Source organism: Miscanthus floridulus, chromosome 15 (assembly GCF_019320115.1).
Source record: "Miscanthus floridulus cultivar M001 chromosome 15, ASM1932011v1, whole genome shotgun sequence".
NCBI lineage: Eukaryota > Viridiplantae > Streptophyta > Magnoliopsida > Poales > Poaceae > Miscanthus > Miscanthus floridulus.
In genome coordinates this window covers 17,076,222-17,084,044 of record NC_089594.1, presented here as the reverse complement: position 1 = coordinate 17,084,044, position 7,823 = coordinate 17,076,222, and positions in this window count along the sequence as shown.

Genomic DNA, 7,823 nt, shown 5'->3' with positions numbered 1-7,823 from the left:
AGCTTAGGAATAAACTCATGGATGAAGCTCACCTTTCTAAGCTATCTATCCATCCCGAAAGTAGTAAGATGTATCAAGAACTAAGACCTCGTTATTGGTGGACCAAAATGAAGAAAGAAGTTACAGCATATGTTGCCAGATGTGACACATGTTGTAGAGTGAAAGCTATTCATATGAAACCTGCTGGTTTGTTGCAACCCTTGTCAGTCCCTAGTTGGAAGTGGGATGATATAAGTATGGATTTTATCTCGGGTTTGCCCACTACTCAAAAGGGACATGATTCGATTTGGGTAATTGTGGACCGTCTTACTAAGACCGCTCATTTCCTACCTGTCAAGACAACTTATCGACCACCTCAATATGCCGAGAAGTATATTGCAGAAATTGTGAGGTTGCATGGTATACCAAAGACTATAGTATCTGATAGAGGGTCATAGTTCATGGCTCACTTTTGGGAACATTTACACAAAGGCTTAGGAACTAGTTTGATTCGTAGTACCGCTTATCATCCTCAGACAGATGGTCAGACTGAACGAGTGAATGCTGTTTTGGAGGTTATGTTAAGAGCCTGTGTATTGTCTTCTAAGGGATCATGGGAGTCATGGTTACCATTAGCTGAGTTTGCTTACAATAATAGTTATCAAGAAAGCATCAAGATGGCTCCATTCGAAGCTTTGTATGGCAGAAAATGTAGAACATCATTGAATTGGGTCGAGCCTGGAGATAGAAGGTATTATGGTATTGACTTTGTAGAAGAAGCCGAGAAGAAAGTTCATATTATTTAGCAAAATATGAAGGCGACCCAATTGTGTCAGAAAAGTTATGCAGACAGAAGGAGACCCCTTGTGTTTGAAGTTGGTGACTATGTCTATCTGAAGGTCACGCCAATGAACAAGAAACGGTTTGGAGTCCGGAGAAAACTTGTCGCTAGATTTGTAGGACCATACAAGATCTTGGAAAAAAGAGGTCCAGTAGCTTACAAGTTAGAGTTACCTGAGACAATGAGTACCATCTTCCCAGTTTTCCATGTATCACATCTCAAGAAGTGTTTGCGTGTTCCGGAGGAAAGAATAGAACCTCGAGGCATCCAACTCAAATCAGACTTGGTGTATCGTGAGCAACCAGTCTGTGTGTTAGACACTAAAGAACGTGCTACTCGGAATAGTGTGGTGAAAACATACAAGATACACTGGGATCATCATGATGAGGGAGATGCAACTTGGGAAACGGGAGAATATCTACAAAAAGCTTATGAAGATTTTTATAACAAATGGTTCGTAACCCAAATCTCGGGACGAGATTTTTATAAGGGGGAAGGGCTATAACACCCCGGTGTTATGCCAGCATTTAGGCACTGCAAATCATGCATATCATGCATCATCAAGCATCCTAATCATACATGCCTAATCATGTAAATAACAACTGAAACACTGCTTCGAAACATACGAAACATGCTCGTGAAACATGAATGTTGCATACACTTGTTTAGAGTTGTGTTTGCCCTGATTATGTTTGCTAGGCTAGTAAAACATGTTTGGCTATCATTGTAAATCATCTAGAATTATCTAACACAATTTTTGGAGCAAAGTTTGTATTGAAATTATTGCCAAATTCTGCTTTAAAAATAATTCTCCAAAATTAGGGTTTTGAGTTAAAATTGACTTTAATTTTATAATTCAAAATCTATCAAGAATTGGACTTTGGTCATAAAAGCAAAGTTGTAGAGAATTAAATTCTAAGCAACTTTCATTTTTGGGACATTTTCAAAAGATGTCATTTTCTTGCTCAAAATGATAATTGAAAACTGGTATTTGAAAATTTCTTGAAAATATAATTTGAAAAAGGGTTTTCTCATTTCACGGGCCGTCGCCTCGCTTCTCGGCCCACGGCCGAAGCCGGCCTAGCCTGCAGCAGCGCCCGCCTCCCGCACGCCCTGCGTTCGGCCCAGCCCAGCGCCGCGTCTGGCCTGCCCAGCGCTGCGCCGCGCCCGTTCCAGCGCGTCGCGTCCCGACCACGCCAGGGCGCGACCGCCGTGTGGCGGCCATGCACCGGCGACGCTCGCCGCGCGGCAGCCACGGCCTGCGTCTGCTCCCACGCGCCCGTCTTCATATGCCGAAGCCACTACGCTCGCCACTCCATTCTCCCGTGTTGCCTCTCTGCTCTGCCCGCACACGCTCTGCTCTCTCGCCAGCGAGCGCCACCGCAGCCCCGCCGGTCGAATTCGCCGCCGGTGCTCCACCACGGCCAGTAATCAAGCGTACCCAGCTCCGCCTCGCTCTCCGGCACCTAGCGCTCGCGGTTGTGATGCCTTTGAGCCAAGGTAGAGCCTTCTTCGCGCTTCGCCGCCGTCAGCCATGGCGCCGCCGTGCTCGGCCGCCGTGGAATGCATCCTTCTTCCCCTCCTCAACCCTTCCTAGTTGCCTGCTCGCATTCGCCACCTCCTTGCAAACCCCGTGCGCTCGCCCGCTTGCCCTGACCCGGCCGGCAACGACCGCCGGCCCGTTGGCAGAGCCGCGCCGCCGTGGCGTCTCGACGCCGGCATGGCTCCTTGCCTCGGCCGAGCTGGGCCAGGCTGGCTTGGGCCGAAGCCTCGAGCCAGGCCGCCGCACTCCCCTTCGCTCGGTCTGAGCAGGCCGAGTGTGGCCATGGGCCAGTTGATTTCCACGGGCCGGCCCAGTAGTAATAGGAAGATTTTGTTTCAGTTTTTCTTTTATTATTTGAAAAGAGAAATGATTTGGAAAATGTTTGTATACTCAAATTTGCTCCAAATCTATTGAAATAAATTTTGCTAGGTTCCTTGTCACCAGATCTACATGAGAAAATTATTGCATGTCATTTTTAAGATACTTTTCTGTAGAGCTTTATTTAATCCTTGATATTGCTGATAACTTGAAAAATGTGTAGAAAAACCTATAGGCTTCAGAAAAATATGATTTCCAAGTTTGTTAATCTTCTTAGGTAATGTACTTCCTAGGAAAAATATGTGTCATGAATGTGCTGTAGAAAAATTATGAGGTGTAGTTCAAGTGCCTTTAATGGCTGATTTTTGTTATTTTTGCTAGAGAGCAAAATTTGTATAAAACATGCATGTGATAATTTTGGTACAGTGATTTTTTGCTGTGTAGAACATAGGAAAAATATTTCCTCTGTTGTTTGACATCTTTCACAGTACAAAGTATTTTCATGTTCATGATCATGCCATATCTTGTTATTTTTGTGTAGACTAATCCACTTATTCAAATGCCATAAAAATCTGATGGTAGACTACTTAGGGTAGTACTGTGCTATGGTAATTTTCTAAGATTTTTCTAAGCAATAAAAATAGATGTTACTATTCAAACCTATTATTAATTAGGGTTTAATCAAGTGTTGCTTTATGTGTGATTAAGAAATTAGTGAAGCTTTGGTGTATCTTTGAAGCATTTAATAAGATGTGTTGACTTAGCATATTAGTAGTAGAAGAGAATGCAGTAGATGACATGTGCTTATAGTATATGTTCTTGGATGATGTTGACTACCTTGCCTTCAAGCATATCCATTGTATTCATTTCATCCAATGCACTTTGGCATAAGCACTTACGCACATTGCATCATACAGGATCGCAAACCGAGAACCCAGTCGTCATACCCGAGGAGCAGCTCGAGGTGCAGCCATAGGAAGTGCCCGAAGCCGACGAGGAGGACGTTGAGGAACTTCCGGAGTGCCCCGATCACCGCCCGAGCTTCTTCGAGAGAGGCAAGCCCCGGAGCATTTTCTCCTGGTTTGCAATTATTAATTAAATGCTTTACATTAATTGATGCATTATGTTCAGGAGTTGTTTACAACCGTTGCTGCATTATACCTTGTCTACCTTTGTTATACTATATACTTGTTACCCTGGTATCCGCAGTCGAGTCAATGCTTAGCTGGTTTAGACCGGTAGAAGTTGGGTGATTTCCTGTCACCTGTGAGCTATAGGTGGTTACCTGGATCTGCTTGGATAACTGTGTAGTCATGGTATAACTAAGTGTTAAATGAAGTTGAGACCAGATGGAGACTTACAGAGTTTTGAACTGTAGTGCTTTCCGTCTGTGTCGATTAAGGACCGACCGTTGTTGGGCCTCGAGTCATATTGAACGCATGCCTTACATTTAGCTGGCCGGATAAAGTATCTTCCGACCACGAAGCTGGGAGATTATTCGGGCCGAGTAGATTGCCCGTAGCGCACTGTGCCGGAGCAGGTGTGGTAGGACACGGGGGCGAGATGATAAGACCAAAGTGCAGTCGGTCGGCCCCCGGGTACATGTGGTTCCTGGCAAACTCGAGATACCTGGATAGTTGACTCGGTGATCAATACCTCACTTTAGCGGGTGAGTGAGGTTTGTGTAAGGAATAAATCACCAGCTGGTTAGGAATCGATTCGAATCGCCATCACTCCTGGATAGTGAGCACTTGACTTGAGTGACTTCATCGTAGTAATGTTGATGGAACACTAGGACAGTTATAATGAATATGACATTATGGAAGTTGATTAATGATCATTGGTTATCATTACCTGCTTAATCACATGTTTGCTCTAGTATAGGTGCAAATCTAGTAGACAGGTTATAAATAATTAACTTGGCAATAATGTTTTTAGAAAGGTTCTGGAAATGCTAAAAACGCTTCTTTTTGCAAATGAGTCAGCTACCCTACTATAAAGCCCTTCATAATCCTTGGTGTCACTTATTTTCGGTTATGTCGGGTAAGTCTAGCTGAGTACCTTCTCGTACTCAGGGTTTTATTCCCACTTGTTGCAGATGGGCAGATGTATTACGGCTACTGTATCAACTGCCTTTATCCTGCGATGGGTGATGCTTAGGACCATGGGCATAGTCATTCCTTACGTCTCGTCTGATGCTTTTGTTGGAGATGATCATTAGCTGGCACTGTATTTGAACTCCGTGTGAGCGTGTGTGGTTTTGAACAAATGGCTTCCGCTACTTTTATTCGAACTCGTTTTGTAATAACTATGTTTAAACTCTGATGTATCTGAGATGCAAACTTTTATGTAATATATGATGGTGACCGCTAAACTTATTACGATCTTGGCTGGGATGTGAGTTGGTTTGAAATCCTTCGTGATTTCATGGACTACCAGGTTATACGGGCTTAAGTTTGCTAAATCGTCTACTCTGGCGGATGATTTTCTTACTTAATTTCGTATAATTGGTCGGTTCTGTTACATGATCGGACCACAGAGGTCACTATGAACGAGCTCGAGAGCGTCCTTCGCGCGATACCTGGCTGCCTTTGGGAAAGGTAGCCTCCTCTATTTCCCGGCCAGGCAGCTGTCACACAGCTCGCCTCCATGCTTTGATGTGGGGTAGCCCTCGGACCATCTTCTCCAGCCAACCAAGTGCGTCAAAGTTGAGATGTCTGACCCGGGTATGCCACATCCACGGTTGCTCGGAGTGCCTTGCCGCTAGGTACATCGGCTGCTCTACCTTCAGGTCGAGCAGGTACAACCGGTTTAGGGACCTCTTCACCTTGGCAAGAAGTCACTGCTCCTGGTCCCTGATCCTAAGGACCCCATCCTTGATCAGTACCTCACTACTGCGCTCATCTAGCTGACCAATGCTGATGATGCTAGAACATAGCTATGGGATGTAATATACATCCGTTAGCGCCGGTACTCCCCATTCAGGCACCTGAAGATGATGGTGCCACGCCCTTGGATTGCCACTCGTGAGCCATCACCAAACTTCACCGTACCGGTAACATCGTCGTCAAGCTCGGAGAAGGATGCCTTGGAGCCCATTATGTGGTTATTGGCACCAGAGTCTAGATACAACCGCTGCTCCTGGTCGGCGCCCACATGTTCGAGGTGAACTTGGGCGTGTGGTTCGTCGAGGTTGACAGTCTTCAGGGCCTTCCCAGGTCCTTCCACCGTCGTCGCCTCTTCCCTCTCCTTGGCCTCAACGTTGTGAAGTGCACAGAACGTCGTCATCAGGATAGTGGCATCATCCTCATCGTCAGCTTGCGCCAGATGAGCCTGAGCCTTCTTCTCCTGCTTGTGATTTGGGCACTCCAGTGCCTAATGGCCCATCTTTCTGCAACACCGACAGGCGTTGGGGTCAACCTGCTTCTTCGAAGAAGCCTTGTCGCGGCGCTTGCCATCGCCACCGCGGCTGGAGGAGGCTGCCTTCCCAAAGTTCCTCTGAGCAGCCCACTTCTCTTCCGTCAGCAGGAGTTTCCCGCTGTCCTTTGTTGCTGACGCCTGCTCCAGGCGCTCGTCCACCACCTACAGACGGCCTGTCATATCCTCAATGGTGAGGGTGGACATGTCCAGCATCGTCTCTATAGAGAGAGCGATCTGGATGTACTTTACCGGCACGGAGTGGAGGTACTTGGAGATCGCTTCTTCTTCGTCGATGGTGACGCCATGGCTCTTCAGCTTGCTGATGAGCGTCTACAAGCGAAGGGAGAAGTCCTCCACCATTTCACCATCCTTGAACTTGAGGTTGGCGTACTCCTGCTTTAGAAGCTGGGCCGTCGCCTTCTTTGCGCGGTCGGAACCGACGCGCATCGCCGCAACAGCCTCCCATGCCTCCTTAGCCGAGCTCTTCACCCCCAACAGCTCCCTGTACTCCACCGGTACAGCAGCGAGGATAGCCTCCAACGCTGACTTGTTGTCTTCCTCATTGTCGGTGCCCTTGTCAACAGCATTCCAGAGCCGCCGGGCTCTGAGCTTGACCTTTATGGTCACTGACCACTCTCCATAGTTGGTGCGAGTCAGCGTCGGTCAACTAGTGCCACTGACCTCCCGCGCCGTGTGAACAACGACCTCTGGTCGTGGCTGGACAGCCACAGCAATGCCACTGCTGTCATCCATCTCCAAACCGCCCGTCATCGCCAGCGGTTAGTCTGGCGACAGCGCTTGTACGGCTCTGATACCACTCGTTGGCCCATAGGATCGTCGGCTCAGGCGAGTGAATCACTCACCAGTCTTGCCGAGCACTCGCTAGTGTTGCCGAGCACCCACTAGCCGTGCCGACCATGAACAAGCGTTGCCCGTCCCCACACACTATGGCTAGAGCTTGAAGAAGAAGGGATAACAGAGCATGCACACACAGTACAAGACACCAGTGTTGCTCGAAGCCCTGTCCGGGAGATGGCAAATCTGAACTCTCTTTACTGAATTGCCTTGGTAGTCTATTTATATAACTCTATTCATCTAGTCCCAGTATAGCTCACATGCTGTAACAGTAACTAGATAATATACAGGGCTGACTCTGTGCCGGTCACTACATGTGCCTACAGTGCTGCAGGTGAGCCGTGTGGCGCCTGCACCTACAGCGGCTACAGTATCACAGCAGGGAACCTTTTCGACGCCGCCTTTCCTTACTGTGTTCACACAAGTTAGCAGTAGATTATCTAACAGACGTTGCCTCTATCTATCACACTTCAGCCAACCAAAAGCAAGCTCTGGAGCTCGACGTTGACCACAGGATCGATAGAGCTTGCCGCTGCCCAAATCAACCATCCAGAAACCAAATTGGGCACCTAGCTAGGCAAATCGAGTCCGTAGCTGATCAAACCCACACAAGCTTGCTGAGGAGCTGCATGGCGAAGGGCCGGCGAAGGAGCTGTGCTACCGGCAACTCGAAGGTGCGTGCCTGGTGGTGTGCCTTCTCCTGAACGGTGGTGGCGTCGACCATGACCTCGACGAGGGCAAGCAATCTCCGTGAGCATGTCACGAGGAGGTGGATGTGGCGTGGATGTGGCGCGGCAGCACTATGAGGAGGCCGATGCGGAGCGGCGTTGCAAAGAGGCGGATGCAGTGGGAGTCGCACTGGGGGAG